This window comes from Salmo salar, chromosome ssa20, assembly GCF_905237065.1.
Source record: "Salmo salar chromosome ssa20, Ssal_v3.1, whole genome shotgun sequence".
Classification (NCBI taxonomy): Eukaryota; Metazoa; Chordata; class Actinopteri; order Salmoniformes; family Salmonidae; genus Salmo; species Salmo salar.
Window position 1 is genome coordinate 10065502 of NC_059461.1, and position 22162 is coordinate 10087663.

The following is a 22162-nucleotide window of genomic DNA, read 5'->3' on the forward strand; positions in this document are numbered from 1 at the left end:
GAGTGATGGAGTGCTGCATCAGATGACCTGGCCTCTTCAATCACCCGACCTCAACCCAAATGAGAAGGTTTGGGATGAGTTGGACCGCAGAGTGAAGGTAAAGCAGCCAACAAGTGCTCAGCATATGTAGGAACTCCTTCAAGACTGTTGGAAAAGCATTCCTCATAAAGCTGGTTTAGAGAATGCCAAGAATGTGCAAAGCTGTCATCAAGGCAACGGGTGGCTACTTTGAAGAATCTCAAATATAAAATATATTTGTATTTGTTTAACACTTTTTTGGTTACTACATGATTCCATGTGTTATTTCAAAGTTTTGATGTCTTCACTATTATATTACAAAGAAAAACCCTAGAATAAGTAGGAGTCCAGACCTTTTACTGGTACTGTACTTATTTAATTTATTTAATGTTATTGTTATTTTTTAACACATTTGAAGCTAAGACCCAGGTGCAGACAATGTCGAAGTAACAAAAGTTTATTCATTCGAACACGGGCAGTCCAAGGTACAGGACGACAGGCAGGCTCAGAGTCAGGTCAGGCAGAGGTTGGTAATCCAGAGTAGCAGGGCAAAGGTACAGGACGGTAGACAGGCTCAGGGTCAGGGCAGGCAGAGGTTGGTAATCCAGATTAGTGGGGCAAAGGTATGGGGCGGTAGGCAGGTCAGGGTAAGGGCTGGTAGAAAGGTCAAAACCGGGAAAACTTAAAAACAAGCACTATAGACAAGACAGAAACAAGGGTAAAAACGCTGATAGGTATGAATGAACAAAATGAACTGGCAACAGACAAACAGAGAACACAGGTATAAATACACAGGGGATAATGGGGAAGATGGGCGAGACCTGGAAGGGGGAGGAATCAATCACAAAGACAGGTGACGCAGATCAGGGTGTGACAATTTTATCGTGTTACTTTTTTTAAACTTTAGTGTATTTAGTAAATATTTTCTTAACCTATTGTTGGTTAAGGGCTTGTAAGTCAGCATTTCACGGTAAGGTCTACACCTGTTGTACTTGGTGCATGCCCCCTTACACTCAATAACTGGTTGTGCCACCTTTGTTGTTGATCAGTCTCTCATGTCGCTGTGAAGGAACTTTGGCCCACTTTTCCATGCAGAACTGCTTTAGCTCAGTGTGAATTTTCAAGCATGAACTGCTCATTTCAAGTCCTGCAACAACATCTCAATTGGGATTAGGTCTGGACTTTGACTGGGCCATTCCATAACTTTTATTAGCCATTTTCATGTAGACTTGATTGTGTGTTTTGGATCATTGTCTTGCTGCGCTTCAGTTTGAAATCAAATCAAATTGTATTTGGCACATGCGACGAATACAACAGGTGTAGACCTTACCGTGAAATGCTTACTTACAAGCCCTTAACCAACAATGCAGTTCAAGAAATGGAGTTAAGAAAATATTTACCAAATAAACTAAAGTAAAAAATGTAATAAAAAACAAAATAACATGTGTACAGGGGGTACCGGTACCGAGTCAATGTGTGGGGGTAAAGAGTAGTCGAGGTAATTTGTACATGTAGGTAGGGGTAAAGTGACTATGCATAGATAATAAACAGTGAGTAGCAGCAGTGTAAAAACAAATGGGGGGAGGGGGGTCAATGTAAATAGTTCGGCTGGCCATTTGATGAATTGTTCAGCGGTCTTATGGCTTGGGGGTAGAAGCTGTTATAAGGAGCCTTTTGAACCAAGACTTGGCGCTCCGCTACCACTTGCCGTGATTTGATCTTAGTCCTATATTGATGCTTTGGCTGTTTGATAGTTCGTTGGAGGGCATAGCGGGATTTCTTATAAGCTTCCGGGTTAGAGTCCTACTCCTTGTAAGCGGCAGCTCTACCCTTTAGCTCAGTGCGGATGTTGCCTGTAATCCATGACTTCTGGTTGTGGTATGTACGTATGATGTGGTGTACTCCTCAATGCCATCGGAAGAATCCAGTCTGCTAGCAAAACAGTCCTGTAGCTCAGCATCTCCTTCATCTGACCACTTTTTTGGTGTGGGGCGGTGTGTCCCAGCATCATCGGACTGAGCTTGTCATTGCAGGCAATCTCAATGCTGTGCGTTACAGGGAAGGCATCTTCCTCCCGCATGTGGTACCCTTCCTGCAGGCTCATCCTGACATGACCCTCCAGCATGACAATGACACCAGCCATACTGCTCGTTCTGTGCATGATTTCCTGCAAGACAAGAATGTCAGTATTCTGCCATGGCCAGCAAAGAGCCCGGATCTCAATCCCATTGAGCACGTCTGGGACCTGTTGGATCGGAGGGTGAGGGCTAGGGCCATTCCCCCCAGAAATGTCCAGGAACTTGCAGGTGCCTTGGTGGAAGAGTGGGGTAACATCTCACAGCAATAACTGGCAAATCTGGTGCAGTCCATGAGGAGGAGATGCACTGCAGTACTTAATGCAGCTGGTGGCCACACCAGAAACTGACTGATACTTTGATTTTGACCCCCCCCTTTGTTCAGGGACACATTATTCAATTTCTGTTAGTCACATGTCTGTGGAACTTGTTCATTTTATGTCTCAGTTGTTGAATCTTATGTTCATACAAATATTTACACGTTAAGTTTGCTGAAAAGAAACGCATTGACAGTGAGAGGACGTTTCTTTTTTTGCTGAGTTTACTTTAACCAGTTTAGACAAAGGGGTCAAGGTGTTTAAATGACCATTTGATTCAAGCTACGTTTGCTCAGTGAAGGTCAATTTATGCTAGTAGCATCCTACTTGTTTTAGCATCAAATTATGTGCAATGGGTTCTGGTTGTAGAACTGAGTGTTTGGGGTTGGTACATGAGAATGTCGCTAGAATTGGGGATAATGGTGTCAGTGCTAACATATCACAGTTGTCAACTTGCATGTAAATTACTCTGCTGGGTGTATACTAGTCTTGAGTCTCCTAACTGACTTGGTTTCCTATTAGTGAATGCTTACATGTGAAACCAGCTCTAGTATCATTAACCCATCGTTTTGGGGGTTAGTCTTCATATGCCAGTGAAAATCCAAACTTTTACATTAAGTCAATGTTAACCTGTCTTAGCTGGCAGGCTGCTATCTGGTCCTAGCTCTCCCAGAGTTGCTTGTAGCACCTCTAACCTAGGGTTTGAGGGAGGGAAGAGGATTTCCCACCCACTCCATTATAAATGGGATAAATCATTGCGAGAAACAGCTAAATGAAATGTCTGTTCATACAGGCCTTCTCTATCGGCATGATGAATGCTCAGGGTGTGCGTCGTTGTCACGTCCTGACCAGTATAAGGGGTTATTTGTTATTGTAGTTTGGTCAGGACGTGGCAGGGGGTATTTGTTTAGAGTGTTTCGGGGTTTGTTGGGCTATGTGTTTATGTAGAGGGGTGTTTGTTTAGTGTTCCGGGGTTGTTGGTTATGTTCTATGTTAGTATATTTCTATGTTCTGGTATAGTCTTTCTAGTTCTATGTTTAGGGTTATTGGTTTGACCTTCAATTGGAGGCAGCTGTTCTTCGTTGCCTCTGATTGAAGGTCCTATATAGAGGGGTGTTTTTGTAATGGGTTTTGTGGGAAGTTGTTTTTGCACTGCTGTGTTTGTAGCCTGCAATACTGTGCGTTCAATCGTTTTCTTGTTTTGTTTCTTACGTGTCTCTAATAAACGTTATAATGAGCACTCAACCCGCTGCGCCTTGGTCCAGTATATACGACAACCATTACAGTTGTAGCCAACCGTATTTATAGTCGCCATGAATTCAAAGCGCATGTACACACAACCTTGAAATGCAGTTAATACAGTAACAAAATTGGCTCAAACTTTTGAGCTACGGGTAGGCCTACCTGATTTAATTCATACAAAAAAATGTCTGTGGCAAAGCTTTACTCATTTATGCTGAACTGAATTCAGCCGGTTTTGAAGCTACAAGTTAAACAGTTATGGCCTATGCAAATAATTTTGTTTGCTACAGGGTAGGCCTACCAGGTTATTTTATGTAGCCTAAGTTTGTGTATTGAATGTTATTCTGCATTTGTTTGGCTGGGTCTTGAGAATCAGTCAGCTACAATTAGTTACTGTTTCTGACCAAGTCTGTTTTTCCTGTCGGAAAATGTGAGAACTGGTTGTATTTTGTCTTGAATAAAAGTAATTATGGAGAAGAATAAAGACAGGGTTTTGACTAGCTTATTTAATTTGATTATATAGTCCACATTTGTGTAGGCTCACGTTTATTTTATGCTGTGACTTAATGAATATTAAACTTGATCATTTACTTTATTGCTAGAAAACAGATGCAATAAGTAGGCCTGATAAGATTTTATGGAAAATATAGCCTACCTTAGAATGGCACAAGATTATCTGTGGCTTTAGATTCACAGGCAATTGATCAACGTGTGTGTGTTTTTTCCAGAACATTAACCATGTGTGTTCTGTAGTTTCGACCCAATGATTTGTCTGACAAACAAATTTGCGTCTTGCAGGCCCAGGCATGGGTCAAAGCTGGCGAGAGTATTTGCATAATTTTATTAACGAAAGCATAAAGATGTTGATGAAGAAGTCACATTTGCCTTGGGATTCATCCCTGTTGGTATTCTGTGGATCCATGCGTTTTTTCCGGTGCGGCTCGTTGTCCAGCCCTTGTCCACTGATCTCCACGGATGGTTGTTGGCATGGTTGTATACTCTACAAAAACACATTACATTTACATTACATTTACATTTTAGTCATTTAGCAGACGCTCTTATCCAGAGCGACTTACAGTAGTGAATGCATACATTTCATACAATTTCATAAATTTTTTTCTGTGCTGGCCCCCCGTGGGAAACGAACCCACAACCCTGGTGTTCAACATTCAAGTTTTTAGTACACAATTATCAATTTTATTATACAGTAAGCTATATACATCATTTTGTTTTTAAGAAAATGCAGTGAAACCAAAATACCTTTATTTTTGGTGATCCTCTCATTTCCGGCTCATAATGTATTGCAGTAAGAGCAAAATAATCCTAACATTTCCACACCCTAATTGTAGTCTAACCAATATCCAAACGGAGATTCAGTGAAAATAAAAAGTCTCATTGATTTATCAAGACCAGCCCCCATTCTTGTCTCAGAGCAGCGTTGTCTTCACCTCTTTTTCCCCTTCCACTTGCCTCTTCCATTTATTTTGAAAGAGTATTTTCCAGTAAAATACAATTTGTTTACCTTCATTGGCCTACTTTGTTCCAATATTTCTGTCATTCAATGATATTTATTGCCATAGTAATTTGTTATGGATCCATATGGAAAATGACATGCGCAAGAGACGGTGGTAATATTTTTCATTTTAGAGACTATAATACATGGTGTACAAGTCAGGATAACCAAAACATGTCTAACAGAAAGAATGTTGGTACTTATTTTTTTGATCCAAAGCCATGAATGAGTGAGTCACTCAGCTTTATGTAGGTGCCGAGGCTATATGACTATGCCACCAACTTGATTATTTAGCAGACATCACTTGCTTATATTCAGTCAACATATATATCTTAAGAATATCATGGAATATAATTGAACATTTTTGTTTCTCTTAGAATAAAAACCTTAGTGTAACAACAGTTTTAGTAATACTGACGAGTAGTAACAAAAAAATAAGTATTTTTCCGGGTTGTGCGCGTGTAGGACAGAGGAATAGCAATTCTTAGACTATTGTTCTAAATTCATTCACCTTCTTCATCCTCATCATTCAGTTCGTACACAATTTTCAGTTTCTATTTGGTTGATGTCGCCCATACATGGTCAGTTAGAGACAAATTAGCGCCTTGGGACCCAAAAGCATAATGAGTAATCTAACTCCCCCTTGCGCTGGTCTGCATAATCTCAAAACGTTTGGTTGAGCAACCACTGTTCACCATCAGAGTGCGCAGCTGAACATTGTATGCTGGAAAACACTCAGTTTGAGATTTTTTTTTATTAAAACAAAACCGCTGTTCATTAAATACAAATACAGAACTTGTTTTTGCGTAGATTCCACGACACTGTTAGCTTTAAGAGCTAGGACTGCTATTTCTTGTCCCGGAAGCCTGCTTGACAGAGACGCCAAGCTGCTAGCCATCAAGCTAACGAAGTTGGTACCTGATGAGTTTTGCAATGCAGCCCTCTTTGTCTGCAGAAATAAATGAACGGTTCCAGCGCTGTAGGAGCTGTATCTATTACGCCTTGTTTCGGGACAAACCGGATCACTCAGAGTTCCAATGCGGCAAGGATTATAGGCTTGAGGTGGCTTCCTTGATCACACAGGTCGTCAGCCTACGTAAGAAACGGGAAAACGCAGAATGGAATGTTTACATTTTCTACGCCGGTGGCTGGACGGTGTTCGCCCTCGTTGGATGCATCTCTGCTTTGTAGTTTGTCATTATATGACTGGCCTGTGTTGCCCGGAGCTCTTCCTTCTGATAGCGGAGTCGAAGGAGCACAAAGCCAAAGACAGCGACCTCCCGCAAAGCAGTCTACACTCCCAACGAGAGGCCAGGAGGGGATACTAACAACGAATAGTTTCGCCGTCCTGGAGCCTGAACTTCCTGCACCTTCGTCGCTGGGGTTGCCTGTGTCTGCGGCCGCAGTGCCTACTACTATGATTTCGAAGTCGACATTGGCAACCTTCCGTCCCTGCTCTGGATCGAGATGGGGCCTTTCCATCTGTCGGAGGCCTGAATCTTGTGAAGCGTGGGAGTGGGCGGCTTTCCTCGTCCTTCTCGCCAGCCGTGATTTTGGACAGCTCCATGGTAAGAAAGGTGACCGTTACTAGTGTAAAAACAATGTCCTATCCAGGAGCGAAAGTAAATGTCAAAACCAAAATTATTACACCTGGGGTGTCGGTAAACACAATATAAGTAACATAATTTATGTCCCTTTAGCTGCTCTGAATGCCTCTGCTGATCTTACATCTATTGTATGCAGTAATCATGTGCCTACGAACCCGATTTATACTGTTAGCACTGAGCCGGTGTGCCCTAGGAGGAAGTCCACTGTGTGCAGCTCACCCTGCACTAGCAAAAAGAACATGAGCACATCTACTGCTGCTAAGTGTCCGAGTAAAGCAATAAAAACAAGTAAGCAACCCAGAAGAAAAGTGATATGTTCATGGTTCATGAAAAGGTTCATGAAAACAATAATTTGCTAGTAACAGATGACATTCATATTCTGACTATCTCTGAAACTCACTTAGATAATACATTTGATGATACAGTGGTAGCAATGCAAGGTTATAACATTTACAGAAAACATATAAATGCCAATGGTGGATGTGTTGCTTTATACACTACTCAAAAAAATAAAGGGAACACTTAAACAACACAATGTAACTCCAAGTCAATCACACTTCTGTGAAATCACACTGTCCACTTAGGAAGCAACACTGATTGACAATACATTTCACATGCTGTTGTGCAAATGGAATAGACAACAGGTGGAAATTGTAGGCAATAAGCAAGACACCCCCAATAAAGGAGTGGTTCAGCAGGTGGTGACCACAGACCACTTCTCAGTTCCTATGCTTCCTGGCTGATGTTTTGGTCACTTTTGAATACTGGCGGTGCTTTCACTCTAGTGGTAGCATGAGACAGAGTCTACAACCCACACAAGTGGCTCAGGTAGTGCAGCTCATCCAGGATGGCACATCAATGCGAGCTGTGGCAAGAAGGTTTGCTGTGTCTGTCAGCGTAGTGTCTAGAGCATGGAGGCGCTACCAGGAGACAGGCCAGTACATCAGGAGACATGGAGGAGGCCGTAGGAGGGCAACAACCCAGCAGCAGGACCGCTACCTCCGCCTTTGTGCAAGGAGGAGCAGGAGGAGCACTGCCAGAGCCCTGCAAAATGACCTCCAGCAGGCCACAAATGTGCATATGTCTGCTCAAATGGTCAGAAACAGACTCCATGAGGGTGGTATGAGGGCCCGACGTCCACAGGTGGGGGTTGTGCTTACAGCCCAACACCGTGCAGGACGTTTGGCATTTGCCAGAGCACACCAAGATTGGAAAATTCGCCACTGGCGCCCTGTGCTCTTCACAGATGAAAGCAGGTCCACACTGAGCACGTGACAGACGTGACAGAGTCTGGAGACGCCGTGGAGAACTTTCTGCTGCCTGCAACATCTTCCAGCATGACCGGTTTGGCGGTGGGTCAGTCATGGTGTGGGGTGGCATTTCTTTGGGGGGCCGCACAGCCCTCCGTGTGCTCGCCAGAGGTAGCCTGACTGCCATTAGGTACCGAGATGAGATCCTCAGACCCCTTGTGAGACCATATGCTGGTGCGGTTGGCCCTGGGTTCCTCCTAATGCAAGACAATGCTAGACCTCATGTGGCTGGAGTGTGTCAGCAGTTCCTGCAAGAGGAAGGCATTGATGCTATAGACTGGCCCGCCCGTTCCCCAGACCTGAATCCAATTGAGCACATCTGGGACATCATGTCTTGCTCCATCCACCAACGTCACGTTGCACCACAGACTGTCCAGGAGTTGGCGGATGCTTTAGTCCAGGTCTGGGAGGAGATCCCTCAGAAGACCATCCGCCACCTCATCAGGAGCATGCCCAGGCGTTGTAGGGAGGTCATACAGGCACGTGGAGGCCACACACACTACTGAGCCTCATTTTGACTTGTTTTAAGGACATTACATCAAAGTTGAATCAGCCTGTAGTGTGGTTTTCCACTTTAATTTTGAGTGTGACTCCCAATCTAGACCTCCATGGGTTGATAAATTGGATTTCCATTGATTATATGTGTGTGATTTTGTTGTCAGCACAGTCAACTTTGTAATGAAAAAAGTATTTAATAAGAGCATTTATTTCATTCAGATCTAGGATGTGTTGTTTAAGTGTTCCCTTTATTTTTTTGAGCAGTGTATATATTCAGCACCAGTAAAGATTAGAGAGGATATCATGTTAAATACTGTTGAAGCAATATGGCTGCAGGTTCATCTGCCTCACCTAAAGCCCATTCTGGTGGGAAGCTGCTATAGACCACCAAGTGCTAACAGTCAGTATCTGGATAACATTGATAATGTTTGTGATGTCAATAAAGAGGTTTACTTTCTGGGTGATTTAAATATTGACTGGCTTTCATCAGGCTGCCCACTCAAAAGAAAGCTTCAAACTGTAACTAGTGCTTGCGACGTGGTTCAGGTGTGACAATAGTGCTAGCACGAACTTGGACCCAGGCGCAGAGAAACACAGCGGTAAGGGTAAATCCAGAATATTTAATTAAGGTTTTCGTAGCAAAACAACAACACAAGGGCACACGAGAACACTGACCAAAACATGAGACCTGAGCAACTGGCCCAGTCCACAGAGGAACCTAAATAGTCATCCAGCAGGTGATCCCAATAAGCCCAAATCAGGATCACCTGGATACTAGAGGAAACCCAACGGTGCTCTCTAGTGGCAACCACAGATAGTACATTCCAGGAAGAAACCCTGACCTGTGACATCAGCTTAACAGTCAACCTACCAGGGTAGTTATGAACATCACAGGAATGAAATCATCAACATGTATTGATCATATCTTTACTAATGCTGCAGAGATTTGTTTGAAAGCAGTATCCAAATCCATCGGACGCAGTGATCACAATGTAGTAGCCATATCTAGGAAAACCAAAGATCCAAAGGCTGGGCCTAATATAGTGTATAAGAGGTCATACAATACGTTTTGTAATGATTCCTATGTTGTTGATGTAAAGAATATTTGTTGGTCCGTGGTGTGTAAAGAGGAGCAAACAGACAATGTTCTTGACACATTTATTAAATTGCTTATTCCAGTTACTAATACTCATGCACCCATTAAGAAAATTGCTGTAAAAACTGTTGAATCCCCTTGGATTGATGAGGAATTGAAAAATCGTATGGTTGAGAGGGATGAGGCAAAAGGACTGGCTAATAAGTCTGGCTGCACAACTGATTGGCAAACATACTGAAATTTGAGAATTCATGTGACAAAACTGAATAAAAAGAAGAAGAAACTACACTATGAAACAAAGATAAATGACATAAAGAACAATAGTAAATAGCTTTGTAGCACCTTAAATTACATTTTGGGAAAAAAGGCAAACTCAGCTCCATCATTCATTGAATCAGATGGCTCATTCATCACAAAACCAACTGATATTGCCAACTACTTAAATTATTTTTTCATTGACAAGATTAGCAAACTTAGGCATGCCATGCCATCAACAAACGCTGACACTACACATCCAAGTATATCTGACCAAATTATGAAAAACAAGCATTGTAATTTTGCATTCCGTAAAGTGATTGTGGAAGAGGTGAGAAAATGATTGGTGTCTATCAACAATGACAAGCCACCGGGGTCTGGTCTGACAACTTGGATGGAAAATTACTGAGGATAATAGCGACCGATATTGCCACTCCTATTTGACATATTTTTTATTTAAGCCTACTAGAATGTGTGTGCCCCCAGGCTTGGAGGGAAGCAAAAGTCATTCCGCTACCCAAGAATAGTAAAACCCCCTTTACTGGCTCAAATAGGCTACCTGAGGCAGCAGGTAGCCTAGTGGTTAGAGTGTCATTGAAAATAAGAATTTGTTCTTAACTGACTTGCCTAGTTAAATAAAGGGTAAAACAAATAGCCAACCAATCAGCCTGTTACCAACCCTTAGTAAACTTTTGGAAAAAAATGTGTTTCACCAGATACAATGCTATTTTACAGTAAACAAACTGACAACAAACTTTCAGCATGCTTATAGGGAAGGACATTCAGCAAGCACAGAATTTACACAAATGACTGATGATTGGCTAAGAGAAATTGATGAAAGAAAGATTGTGGGGGCTGTTTTGTTAGACTTCAGTGCGGCTTTTGACATTATTGATAATAGTCTGCTGCTGGAAAAACATATGTGTTATGGCTTTACACCCCCTGCTATATTGTGGATAAAGAGGTACCTGTCTAACAGAACACAAAGGGTGTTATTTCATGGAAGGCTTTCCAACATAATCCAGGTAGATTCAGGAAATCCCCAGGGCTGCTGTGTAGGCCTATCACTTTTTCAATCTTTACTAATGACATGCGGATGACTCAACTCTATACATGTCAGCTACGACAGCGACTGAAATGACTGCAACACTTAACAAAGAGTTGCAGTTAGTTTCAGAGTGGGTGGCAAGGAATAAGATAGTCATAAATATTTCAAAAACTAAAAGCATTGTATTTGGGACAAATCCTTCACTAAACCCTAAACCTCAATTAAATATTGTAAGAAATAATGTGGAAATTGAGCAAACTGACCTGTCATGGTCAAAACATATTGATACAACAGTAGCTATAATGGGGAGTATATCAGATGTTTCCAGCTACAATAGTCATTTACAACATTAACAATGTCTACACTGTATTTCTGATCAATTTGATGTTATTTTAATGGACAAAAAATGTGCTTTTCTTTCAAAAACAAGGACATTTCTAAGTGACCCCAAACTTTTGAACGGTAGTGTATATACGGACACTGTTTAGTGACAAAAATCATTATTTTTCATCGAATAATTGTTTTATGACTCCTGAGTGGCGCAGCGATCTAAGGCACTGCATCACAGTGCTAGATGCGTCACGACAGATCCGGGTTCGATCCCAGGCTGTCGCAGCCGGCTCACCATTTGCCCAGTGTCGTCCGGGTTAGGGGAGGGTTTGGACAGCCGGGATGTCCTTGTCCCATCACGCTCTAGCAACTCCTTGTTGTGGGCGGGGCGCATGCACACTTGTCGCCAGTTGTACAGTGTTTCCTCTGAAACATTGGTGCGACTGGCTTCCGAGTTAAGCGAGCAGTGTGTCAAGAAGCAGTGTGGCTTGGGTCGTGTTTCGGAGGACGCATGGCTCTCGACCTTCGCCTCCCCTGAGTCCGTTCGGGAGTTTCAGTGATGTAACTACAGATATCATGAAATTGGGTAAAAAAATATAGATACAAAATATGTAATAATACTAATAATTGTTTCATATATTATTGTAATACTTAGGGGTCTTAAAATGAAAAATCAAATATCAAAAGGATGCTTGGTATGACATCCTAAAAACTGTTTCTACATATCTTCTTACTAAACCATCTTTGATATAGCAGTGTCCACAACTGCATTGACATGGAGATGGGGACAGACTGAGGTTCCCAACAAAACCACTGGATGGCGATAAAGCATTGGCTTTCATGAGGTAAACTTTGGTCAAAATGACTTAATTTATATCAGTCCAGACCAGGGTTGTGCACAGACCTTTCAGGGTGCAGCTGCTCAAAATGGTGACTTTCAATGCTCTTAAATCATATTCATAATCCTTTAACTAATATATGGTTTCCTGGCTAGTGGCTTGTGTGGATATTTTAGTATATGGTGGTTAGCTAAGGTTTAGACTACCTGTGTTGCTGCTGCCCTGACACATGTGCAACTCTCGGTTGAAGCAAGCATGAAGGTGAGTCGGAGTATCGTTGATGCAGCCGCTCCTCTCTATTTCTTTCTGCCTCTCTCTGCCAACCAGATCGAATATTGATGATGTATATCAAGTGCTACTCAAAATATATTCTGCTGTGGCAGTATTGTTGATATTTAAATGTGTTTCACATTATGGCCATTCTGCTGATGGACTGGGCCAGAGTGGCTTTGGCTAGGATCTGACCAGTGACTAATCGTAATTGCCTGAGCAATTTATCCCTATTAGCCTTTTGACTCTGCCTCTCCATTTTGTACTGTGGTCATTATTCATTTCTGTCACTGCCTTTGTTCAGGAAATGAAATTCAATGCAAAGAAATTGCTGCGTACAGTGAGTGTACAAAATATTAATATTGAGTTGCACCCCCTTTTAACCTCCCAGCAGCCTTAATTAATTTGTGCATGGACTCTACAAGGTGTCGAAAGCGTTCCACAGGATGCTGGCCCATGTTGACTCCAATGCTTCCCACAGTTGTGTCAAGTTGGCTGGATGTCCATTGGGTGGTGAACCATTCTTGATACACACAGGAAGCTGTTAAGTGTGAAAAACCCAGCAGCGTTGCAGTTCTTGACACAGTCAAACCAGTGTGCTTGGCACCTACTACCATACCCCATCCAAAGGCACATAAATACATTGTCTTGCCAATTCACCCTAGGAATGGCACACATACACAATCCATCTCTCTTTTGTCTCAAGGCTTAAAAATAAAGAAAAAGAGAGGCTCCTAGTTTCTCCTGGTGTTTTGTGCTGACTCTTCCTGGACCCAGCCTTAGCAGGCTGTCCTGAATTCCTCTCTGAGTAAATCCAGCCTAATGAAAAGAAAATCACTGGCTAATTAAAATGCCATTACCCATGTTAACATACACGACTGGTCACTACTGTTTTAGAACACTTACTCAGTGTCTTTCTTTATTTTTACTATTTCCTACATTGTAGAATAATCGTGAATACGTCAAAACAATGTAATAAAACATATGGAATCATGTAGTAACCCAAAAAGTGTTAAACAAATCAAAATATATTTTATTTTTGAGATTATTCAAATAGCCAGCCTATGCCTTGATGACAGCGTTGCACACTCTTGTCATTCTCTCAATCAACTTCCCCTGGAATGCTCTTCCAACAGTCTTGAAGGGGCTAAGGAGATGTACAAACATGCCCCCATAAAGAAAATGACATTTAAAAACAGGTTCAGCCCCTGATTCGACCGTGATCTTGCAGAGTTACTCCACCTCAAGAATTCCATTTGCCAAAAGGCTCGGCACATGCATACTCAGGCTGACTGGCTCTCGTTCAGGCAAATGAGAAATACGTGCACTCAGGCTATCTGGAAGGCTAAAGTTAGTGACTTCATGTTGATGGTTGTTTATGACAAGGAGCAAATGGCTGAGCTCTTTAATCACCATTTCATTAAGTCAGATTCCTATTTGACTCAGCCATGCCTCCTTGCACCTCCAACATTTCCTCATCTCCCAGCCCTTCTAATGTGACTAGCCCAATTGCTCTTCACTCTTTTTCCCCTGCCGGTGCTACAAAGTTTCTCCCCGCAGGCGGTCACTGAGTCCGAGGTGCTAAAGATGCTCCCTAAACTTGACCCCCAAAAAACATCTGGGTCAGATGGTTTAGACCCTTTCTTCTTTAAGGTTGCTGCCCCTATCATCGCCAAGCCTGTCTCTCCTCTTTGGGAAGGTTCCCATTGCTTGGAAGGCTGCCACAGTGTGTCCTTTTATTAAAAGGGGAGATCAAGCTGATCCTAACTATTATAGGCCAATTTCTATTTTGCCCTGTTTATCAAAATTGTTGGATAACTTGTCAATAATAACTGACTGGCTTTCTTGATGTCTATAGTATTCTCTCTGGTATGCAATCTGGCGTCCGCTCAGGTTATGGATATGTCACTGCAACCTTAAAGGTCATCAATGATGTCAGCATTGCCCTTGATTCTAAGCAATGTTGTGCTGCTATTTTTATTGACTTGGCCAAAGCTTTTGATAATGTAACCCTAGGCTCAATCCTAGGCCCGATGCGCTTCTCAAATTTACATTAACAACATAGCTCAGGCAGTAGGAAGCTCTCTCATCCATTTATATGCAGATGATACAGTCTTATACTGGCCCCTCCCCAGATTTTGGGTTAAACGCTCTACAACAAAGCTTTCTCAGTGTCCAACAAGCTTTCTCTGCCCTTAACATTGTTCTGAACACCTCCAAAGCAAAGGTCATGTGGTTTGGTAAGAATAATGGCCCTCTCCCCACAGGTGTGATTACTACCTCTGAGGGTTTAGAGCTTGAGGTAGTCACCTCATACAAGTACTTGGGAGTATGGCTAGACGGTACACTGTCCTTCTCTCAGCACATATCAAAGCTGCAGGCTAAGGTTAAATCTAGACTTGGTTTACTCTATCGTAATCGCTCCTCTTTCACCCCAGCTGCCAAACCAACCTTGATTCAGATGACCATTTTACCCATGCTAGATTACAGAGCGGCTAGATGTTCTTTACCAAACTGGTCATCTCTGTATACCCATCGCAAGACCCACTGGTTGATGCTTATTTATAAACCCTCTCACCCCTATCTGAGATACCTACTGCAGCCCTCATCCTTCACATCCAACACCTGGTCTGCCAGTCACTTTCTGTTAAAGGTCCCCAAAGCACACACATCCCTGGGTCACTCCTCTTTTCAGTTCACTGCAGCTAGCGACTGGAACGAGCTGCAACAAACACTCAAACTGGACAGTTTAATCTCCGTCTCTTCATTCTAAGACTCAATCATGAACACTCTCACTGATAGTTGTAGTTTTTTATTTTAATTTTATTTTTAATCCCAGCCCCCACCTATTGGTAGGCTATCATTGTAAATAAGAATTTGTTCTTAACTGACTTATCTAGTTAAATAAAAAATATAAAAATGTGTGTCTGGAAGTAGCTAGCAAGTGGTGCTTGGCTGCAGTTGTTAGTACAGAATGCTCGGATCAACCCTTAAAGAGATGGGTGGGGCTAAAGCTTAAGAGAGTGTGAACGATGCTGAATGGGTGTAGACAAAGAAGGGCTCTCCAGTGGTAGTACCAAAACATTCAAAAGTGAGTTTCAAGTTTATCAACTTTCAAAGCAAAATTACTTTCCCACTGTTCCTCAACTGTAGTGTATTATATACCATTTTGAGTCTCCACTTTTATCCAATGTAAAAAACATCATTTCAAATTTTGCTACATAAGACCGATTTGAGCCGGTCGTCACATATAGTTTATTAGAAATCCTCTTGGCCTTGTTTTGCCAAGGTGAAGCATTGCAGGCCTAGCTATTTTATGTTGACTGACTCACAGATAAAAAAGAAATCCACAAGTTGCTAATTTACGGATAGGCCTGCTTTGAATCAGCAATAAACCTCAACATGTCCTTTATCAGTGACCGTTTTGCTCACCTTTTGTAGGAAGGATTATTGTGAGACAGAACATTACCTATGATATGAACAGAATATCAAAGTGGTTCTGGTTGTTTCGCCTGTACAAGTTGTTCATCTGCTAGTCTGGAGAGATCATAGTACCTCTGATCTTTACAGACAGTTGATTTTGTAAGGTATTTGCATTTACAGTACTTCGGCCCACCCTAACCTAACTGCTCGATGCTATGCGGTTATGATTGAGGAGAAAAGTTCAGATCCACCACTCTCCTACACACAGATCCAACAGTCCAATTGTAGATTCATAGATTTCTCCTCCTGAAATGCTTCTGATATTGTTAGTGATAAAAATACAAATAAAGTATTAGGGGTCGATTCAATCCGTAGCGCAGAAGATCAGCAGTTATAGCGCAATTGACATTTAAAGGCAATGTTTCTGAGTTTGTGCATTCATGGTAAACTGTCACGCCTGCTCTCGCTCTTCCCCCCTGGCACTTGAGGGCACCAGTCTTCCCAGCATTACGCACACCTGCCTTCCCCCGTCACGCGTATCAGTGATTATTGGACTCAATCACCTCTGTCATTACCTCCCCTATATCTGTCTGTTCCCCACTCAGTTCCCCACTTCAGCATTGATTATCATATGTCCTTGTATACCCGTGTGCTGATGCGGTTCCTGTCTTGTTTCCATGTCTGTTCCAATTAAATGTCTGACTCCCCATACCTGTTTCTCTACTCCAGCGTCGGTCCTTACAGAATGCAGAAGGCACCAAACGAAGCATTGGGGAGTGCTGGCTTTCCGGTTGGCGGTGACGTCGGGTCTGGGGGAACCGGGGGTGCCTAAGCCAGCTCGTCGGGCTGTCACGCCATAACTGGCTCGAGAGGTTTCTTGCCCCGGTTGGCTCAGAAGGCGCCCATCCCACGTCAGGCCTCAGCTGGATCGTCAGGTTTTTACACCCAGCCGGCTCGTCAGGCTGCTACACCTCCGCCGGATCATCGGGCTCCCACGCCTCAGCGGGATCGACAGGCCTTCATGCCTCAGCTGAATCGTCAGGCTCCTATGCCTCAGCCGGCTCGCCAGGCTCTCACACCTCTGCCGGTTCATCGGGATTTCACGCCCAGCCGGCTTGTCCAGCACCCGTGCCTCGTCTGGCCCGTCAGGCTCGCCCAGGTAGGGGGGGGTACTGTCATGCCTGCTTCCCAACATTATGCACACCTGTCGCCATCATTACACACACCTGCCTTCCCCATCATTATTGGACTCACCTGGACTCAATCACCTCTGACAGTACCCCCCCTCTAGGGGCACCACTCGGCGTCCCACCTGGCCGAGGCACGGGCGCTGGACAAGCCGGTACTGTCACTCCTGCTCCCGCTCTTCCCCTGCTCCCCAGCATTATGCACTCCTGACACAATCATTACGCACACCTGCCTTCCCCCGTCACCCGCAGCAGCGATTATTGGACTCACCTGGACTCAATCACTTCTGTCATTACCTCCCCTAAATCTGTCTGTTCCCCCACTTCAGCATTGATTGTCATATGTCCTTGTATACCCGTGTGCTGACACTGTTCCTGTCTTGTTTCGATGTCTGTTCCAATTAAATGTTTGACTTTCTGTACCTGCTCATCTACTCCAGCGTCGGTCCTTACAGTAAACGCAGCATACGTCGGGTCAATCGGAAATTACCTTTAAAATGTAAACCATGCGACAGCACAGATCTTATGCATTACGGATTGAATTGAGTCCTATGCCATAAAAATTTGTAATGAAAAGATAAGCAAGCTAAAATTACGAGAAATATTTCTCACATGAAACACATATCTAGTAGTTTCTAATGGTAGTGACAGGCACCTTTGAACCCAGCAAATGGGAATAATTTGTGAGATTATTTGAGGGATTGATTTGATCCCTCTCTCTCGGCTTCCTGCCGCTGTCATGGACCTTGGTACTGTTCCATGGGCTTGCGCACACGATATGTCACAGAGCGACATGGGGAAGATGGAAAGACACGGTCAACAAAGACCTACTGGTCCAATCCGTGAGTGATAGTTCTCTCCAAAAGCGTAATGCTACTCTATCTGACCAAACTTATTTAATTTTGGGACTGTGTATAGATGGGATGCAGTGCGGTAGTATTGATACGCCTTGAATAAAATACACTGCTCAAAAAAATAAAGGGAACACTTAAACAACACAATGTAACTCCAAGTCAATCACGCTTCTGTGAAATCAAACTGTCCACTTAGGAAGCAGCACTGATTGACAAAACATTTCACATGCCGTTGTGCAAATGGAATAGACAATAGGTGGCAACAACCCAGCAGCAGGACCGCTACCTCCGCCTTTGTGCAAGGAGGAGCAGGAGGAGCACTGCCAGAGCCCTGCAAAATGCCACAAATGTGCATGTGTCTGCTCAAATGGTCAGAAACAGACTCCATGAGGGTGGTATGAGGGCCCGATGTCCACAGGTGGGGGTTGTGCTTACAGCCCAACACCGTGCAGGACGTTTGGCATTTGCCAGAGAACACCAAGATTGGCAAATTCGCCACTGGCACACTGTGCTCTTCACAGATGAAAGCAGGTTCACACTGAGCACATGTGACAGACGTGACAGAGTCTGGAGACGCCGTGGAGAACGTTCTGCTGCCTGCAACATCCTCCAGCATGACCGGTTTGGCGGTGGGTCAGTCATGGTGTGGGGTGGCATTTCTTTGGGGGGCCGCACAGCCCTCCATGTGCTCGCCAGAGGTAGCCTGACTGCCATTAGGTACCGAGATGAGATCCTCAGACCCCTTGTGAGACCATATGCTGGTGCGGTTGGCCCTGGGTTCCTCCTAATGCAAGACAATGCTAGACCTCATGTGGCTGGAGTGTGTCAGCAGTTCCTGCAAGAGGAAGGCATTGATGCTATGGACTGGCCCGCCCGTTCCCCAGACCTGAATCCAATTGAGCACATCTGGGACATCATGTCTCGCTCCATCCACCAACGCCACGTTGCACCACAGACTGTCCAGGATTTGGCAGATGCTTTAGTCCAGGTCTGGGAGGAGATCCCTCAGAAGACCATCCGCCACCTCATCAGGAGCATGCCCAGGCGTTGTAGGGAGGTCATACAGGCACATGGAGGCCACACACTACTGAGCCTCATTTTGACTTGTTTTAAGGACATTACATCAAAGTTGGATCAGCCTGTAGTGTGGTTTTCCACTTTAATTTTGAGTGTGACTCCAAACCCAGACCTCCATGGGTTGATAAATTGGATTTCCATTGATTATTTTTGTATGATTTTGTTGTCAGCACATTCAACTATGTAAAGAAAAAAGTATTTAATAAGATTATTTCTTTCATTCAGATCTAGGATGTGTTGTTTAAGTGTTCCCTTTATTTTTTTGAGCAGTATACTAACATTTTCTATTTTATGACTAGAGCAATACAAAAAGAAGATGTAATATACAATCCTCCATCAGTACTCAACATCCTCGCCAGATCTCATGACAGAGGTTAACATGACTCACTTCAGTAGAATAAACTAATGGACAGATTTGAAAATGTCAAGCTAAACAGTCCATAATGTCCTGAATAAACAAAATAACCGATTTACTGACAGCCTGGTTTAAAGAGAGTGAGAGGTTTACAGCTTGAATTATACATCTGTTCACATTGCTGTATTTATTTCAAACAAATGTCAAACAAGACTTCCAATGGGTAAGTGGTTGGTAGAGGCTGTTTGTCATTAAGGAGAGAGTTATTTGATCCCTACTGTAGGACTACACAACCTACCTTTTGCATGTCTTTTTTCTTCCCACGAGGGAGGTCAAATGGGGACTAGCATACAAGAATCATAAATAAGGGTAAGGGTTTCCTCCTGGAAAAAGAAAGCCTTTATATTCTGGGATAGGCTATTTCTGCAGTAGGAGAGTCTTAGCACTTGTTTTTAGATATAAGAGTGTATCGAGAAGCTAAAAGGGTTCTTCGGCTGTCCCCATAGGAGAACCCTTTCAATAACCCTTCTTGGTTCCAGGTAGAAGTGTTTTGGTTCCAGGTAGAACCCTTTTGGGTTTCATGTAGAACCCTTTTCACAGAGGGGGCTACATGGAACCCAAAAGGGTTCTACCTGGAATCAAAAAGTTGGGGAGAGCCAAATAACCCTTTTTTCTAAGAGTGTAGAAGTGCCCCCTTGAGTGTGTTCTCTTTTAAGCCTTGATGGATATCAAATGATACATATCCCATAAGTTACAAACACCAAGTCAAAAAATCTGTTGTTGTGCAAAACTTCTCAAATGAGAAACATGTAATACAGTGTGTTGATGTAGACGGTTCATTGGTCATCCTGTGCGGTCATTTGCTTGTGTGACATTGGCTTATGGAAATACGGTTTGAAGTCTACATTTACTGTAAATTATCATAGGGTATCTAACCTTTAATAATCTGGTGTTCAGGTCTATTGCAGGATCTTGTTGCACAGAGGAGTAAGACAATTTTAAAGCGCGGTCAGTATCAGGCCAACTGCTAGCATCAGCAACATGCTCAAACAATGAAGAGAACGTCTCAGGGTCATTTTTATAAAAGTTTGGCGACAACCGTAAGTTTCAAACAATATCAAATGAGTCTGGGGCACGACCGAGAGAGGAGCGACCCCTAGGTAAATCTGGGTCACCTTCTGAGAGCAAACTCTCCCCTGAGAGCTTTCCTTCCCTAACCAACTCTAGCCGCTTTTGTTACAACTTGATTTCAAATCCTGTTTAAATACCAATTATTTTTCATACTTTACACGATCATGCTCTATCTCCAGCTTAACACAAGCATTCTCACGATCATGCTCCAGTTTTAACAGAAGCAATTATTTCTGTTGTTCAAAATAAAGACTACTAGGGCTAACAGATTGAAACGAAACTGGGAGATGGCGAGTCCTCGACAGAGGCTGCCCCAGAGGTAACTTCAAGAATACCACTCTCCATCAGATTGGCCTTCAATATCAACCTAACAGAATTTTTGGGACGTTCAACCTGGTAGTGATCAGCGATCTTCAACAGTTGTTCCTTAGCACATAATTCTAACAGTTCCTCTGATGGAAAGCGGATGATCTCGTCTACATTAGACACCATAGTCACAAGTAAATACCCCCAAAACATTATCTCGCTCTTTCCCTCTGCTGAGCACACCAGACCACAAAAAGAGAAATGCCAATCACACTGGACACCACAGAAGAGAGATGATATCAATGGAGCCTTCCCCAAATCCTACAATAACTCAACCCTAGTCGTTGTGTGGATTCGCGGTGGGGGTGGGTAATTACGCACTGTAGCCCGCTGGCAAGGAAAAACCCCCCAGCACGCTGGCAGATTCCCCCCAAGCCACGGATGTGCCACCGAGACAACTGCTCAGTCCATGGACACCACACAAAAATAACCATGCCCAACGTATTCCAAAGGGAAACACCTCGATAAGCCTATCAAGGGAAAAAAAGAAAGGCTAAAGCTCCAGGTAGCAAAATGGCACTACCCTACTCATATCTCCCACTGAGGTACACAGCAGATTGTATTCACCTCAGACCGATGTCCCAACAGCTAGTAGAGCAAGAGTTTGCAGCCTGTGCAGGGGCCTGGAAACTAACCAATGTACTCTCCAATGCAACACACAACCAACTATCCATCATTGTGGCAAGTTTACCAAACAAAGGCGACCAACACTGGGCCTACCATACATTACAACAGAAAAAAGCTGTAACAAAAGATGCAAACAAAGCACCTACTGAGTTTTCAAACATTAACTCCACGTTTTCTCCCAAACACAATACCCATACCAGTAAGCCCAACGGCACTAGTATTAGGCCCACTGCCATACTCTACCAGGCAATGCCTTTGTTGATGATGTCACCAGACAACCAAAATCACTGATACGTATCTAAGGCACTATACCAAACACTAATACGAATATGCCGTGAATACCAACCAAAGCGCATTCCATTAAGCATTAACCCATCATAATGCAACAAAATACTAAACACCAAAATGTCTAGGAACCAACCTTATGATCCCGGATGACTCGTACCACAACGTGAGAAACCTACCTTCAATATCCCGGACGAGCTCTCACTTGTCACGAAACGCTCCCACTTGTCACGAACTGGCTTGTAGCCCATAACAAAGAGGGAGACAACGTGTAGATAAAGAATAACAAAAATATATGTATTAACAGAAGTAACCTATATACAATTAACAATGGTGTGTGTGTGTGTGTGTGTGTGTGTGTCTGTGTGTGGTCAATAATGTAAGTGAGTGGTTGCGTGCATGGATGTGATAATGAGGGGTGTTGAAAGCAAAGCAAACC